General features: G+C 35.9%; 1 non-coding gene across 1 annotated transcript; it reads right to left on the bottom strand.

Annotated features, from left to right (window-relative positions):
* Window positions 1–2,967: 2,967 nt before the first annotated feature.
* On the bottom strand, window positions 2,968–3,074 carry LOC141682180 (small nucleolar RNA R71). The gene has a single exon (XR_012559582.1). It is a non-coding gene; the product is annotated as a small nucleolar RNA R71 (small nucleolar RNA).
* Window positions 3,075–3,750: the final 676 nt, after the last annotated feature.

Raw genomic sequence — 3,750 nt, 5'->3', positions numbered from 1 at the left:
TCACCGCATGCAATAATTAGTTGTTGATTCAAGATTAAGTGTTATTATTGAAAATAGAACTCGTGACAACCCAGATCCCCAACCCCGAATTTGGGGGTATTAAAAGTCATGTTTACCAAATTTTTTGATTTTTCATAGTTCATTTGGAGTTATTTTATAAATAAAATTCAATTTTGAATTGATAGTTTTTATTAGATCAATTTTAAAAAAAATCATCCCAAACAAATAACCTACCACTTGTCGGTAGGAAATGTTACAAGTTTCCAACTAACTAGTTATATTTCTTACCAACTGGCATCAATTAATTATTTTTTAAATATAATCCAAATTTAGGGGTGATAGGTCCCGTAAAAGGGCTATATTAACCTAGAAGGGGGGTTGAATAGCTTAATTACCAATTTAAAAATTATTATGATGTTTTAAAATAATTTATCCCTTTTTAAAACTTTACTGAGTGATTATGCAGTTTATATGTGCGGAAAATAAAGTGCAAGGAAAGAAAATACCACACGATGATTTTATCCTGGTTCGTGATGGCGCAACCTCTAATAGATTCGCTCACCCTTACGTCCAGTCCCCGAGCTCCTCTCCCGTACTCATGATTTTCCCTTATAAAAAACTTGCTCCTTTAGTAGGCGGAGAAGCCTTTACACTCTTACAAATATTTGTCTTGGTGCGTAACACAAGGGTCACCACCTCAAAAATAATGTAGCACCTACACAACTTATCTTAGACAATAACTCCCCACTATTTCTTCAAAGTTAATGTAGAACCCTTGTGTGGACTTCGCTTCCTTAGCTTTTGTCGGTCTTGGATCTTAGTGACCTGGTCTTGAGTCTTGGGTCTTTCCTCTTCTTCGCGGTGCAAATACTACTAACTCCCTGTTAGTGCTTATAGGACTTGGGTCTTAGAATGAGAATCACCTCATGTCACTTCACCTTACTACAAAACTAATAAGACAATCCACAAAACAACAAGTATAGAGAAAAGATGGGTTGAACTAGTATGTTACGGTACTAGCACACAAGATAATATAATATTCAAATAAGAATATTAAATATCAACTAAGAATACTTGACTTGAGATATATAATAATATGTCAAGTATACTTTCGATTACTCCGTCTTTATAGAATATATGTTTATCAGAGTAATATAAGAAGTCTTTTATATATATAAGCAATATAGCTTATGACTTCTTTAGTATTCTTCTTATTTCAATTATGTATTTATAAATCGAAGAATACTTTAGTTACAATCTCGGAATTGTAACTTATCCCTTTTAAGCTCGCAGGCTTAAGTACTTTAGTATATTTATATTTTGACAATTATAGAGCCAAAGTATACTTTTAACTTCGTGCATAATTTATAGGTTCCATATAAGCAAAGATCGAGATAAAAGAAGTGCAAGTAATTGGCTTTAGATTTGTGCTTTTGAAGTTTAGGTGGATGATTACGAAGTTTACTATTTTTCGATTTATAATCCCACAGAACACTACAGGTGTTAGTGGGTATTATACGATACTTTTCGTAATGATACTATATACATGAACTATGCGTTGGCCAAGTTCCAAATAAATGAAGTGCAAGTAATTCGCCAACTCCTGTGATTAAATTGGAGGACTTCTAGATTCCATGGGGCTGCTATATATATTTAAGTAAAGGAATTTTTCAAGAGAGAGACGTATCAGAGCGCAAGGATAGCCGTCAGAAGACCGTTTTAGCAAGGATTCAACAAAGACGAAGAAGATCTTGTTTTTACTTGTGAATCTTTGTTCTAAGTTGTAACTTGGATGCTAGTTTTCTTACTTGTGAACCTTACTCTTGTTTTGTACTTAGTTTTGTTTATTCATTATAAAGACTACGTTTATTATAATTGGTGTCTATTTAGCTTCTATCTCTTTTGTGGATGTTTGGTAGTATGGTAATTGTGCAACGAAAATTGGTGTTTATCAGTTTCGTGTTATCTAATTCGTGTCATCACCATTATATGCTAATGTTAAGAATAATAAGGCTATTGAATGAAGTATTTAATGAAGTTAGAATCCTATGTTTGTCATATATATTAATTCAATCAATCTTATTCCCTTAGTTATAATTTTTAGTTTAATTCTTAGGTATAAACAACCTCAATTTGTTATCGTCTTAGCATTGAATAATAACCATACATTGTTGCTTAATTGCATAAATTAATTAGTTAACCAAAGCCAGTCTCTGTGGGAACGAACAAGAAAAAATTCTATATTACTTGCGAACACGTATACTTACGTGAAATTTTAGCGCGTGTTTAGCGACTAACAAGTTTTTGGCGCCGCTTCCGGGGACTACAGTGTTAATTTTTAGTTTATGTATTTTCCATCAATGGTCGTTTAAGTTCATTGACTCAGACATTGTTACTTATTTATTTCCTTGTCTTATGTCAGGTACTCTAGCGAGGGTGTATGCATACACATTCGCGTACTCGTATGAGAACACTAGATAAAGCCGAGGAAGAAGTTGTGGTGCTTCGAAAGGAAGTTTTTAAAGAAGAAAAGAAGGTAAAAGAAGAAGAGAAAGTCGAGGAACCAGTTTTAGTGGAAATGGGTGATCAAACAGAAAATCATAAGGCTTTAATGGAATATTCTCAGCCTAAGATCAATGACATTCAGTCAAGCATCATCAGACCAGCCATCAGGGCTAACACTTTTGAGATCAAATCAAGCATGATTCAGATGATACAGAACTCAGTTCAGTTTGGGAGTTCTCCTACTGAAGACCCCAACATGTACATCAGGGATTTCATCGATATTTGCGACACATTCAAGTTCAATGATGTGACTAAAGATGCTATCAAGTTGCGACTCTTCCCATTCTCTCTGAGAGACAAATCTAAGTGCTGGTCATATTCTCTACCAGCAGGGTCTATCACCACTTGGGAAAATCTTGCTCAAAATTTTTCACTAAATTCTTCCCTATGGCGAAGACTGTTGCAGTCAGGAATGCTCTTACTCAGTTTGCTCAGCAAACTGGAAAATCTATGTGTGAGGCATGGGATCGATATAAGGAGATGCTAAGGAAGTGCCCACACCATGACATGCCTGATTGGATGATTATTAACTGTTTCTATAATGGATTGGGTGCTACTTCTAGACCCATACTCGATGCAGCATCAGGAGGAGCCTTGTGGGCTAAGAGCTACGATGAAGCTTATGAATTGATTGAACTGATGGATGCTAATGAATACCAAAATCCTTCCCAGAGACTGACTTGGGGAAAATTAGCAGGAATTCTGGAGTTGGATGCAATAACTGCTATAGCTGCCCAACTTAAGGCTTTGACGATGAAGGTGGACACTTTGGCTAATCATGGGGTTAATCAAATCGCTAGTGTCTTTGAGCTTTGTGCTGGTGCCCATGAGACTCATCAGTGCATAATTTCTAGTGAATCAGCTCAGTTCGTGAGCAACTTTCAGCATTCACAGCAACCTGTGCCAGCCACTTATCATCCCAACAATCGCAATCATCCTAATTTCAGTTGGAACAACGCTCAAATGCGGTTCAACAACTTTATCAGCAGTATCCAACTAAGCAGTACAACCCTCCTGGTTTTCAGCAACCGCCATATGCACCGAGAAAGCAACTTCAGCTGCAACAAGCTAATGAAAAATCTGAATTAGAGGAGTTAGCTTATGTGCAAGAGTCAAGCTGTTTCTATCAAGACCTTGGAAAATCAAATTAGGAAAATTGCTAATGCCTTGCTAAATCGTCAGCTT

This window comes from Apium graveolens, chromosome 8, assembly GCF_009905375.1.
Source record: "Apium graveolens cultivar Ventura chromosome 8, ASM990537v1, whole genome shotgun sequence".
Taxonomy (NCBI): domain Eukaryota; kingdom Viridiplantae; phylum Streptophyta; class Magnoliopsida; order Apiales; family Apiaceae; genus Apium; species Apium graveolens.
Note: the sequence above shows the minus strand (reverse complement) of the source record. Positions and strands in the feature narration are given on the sequence as shown.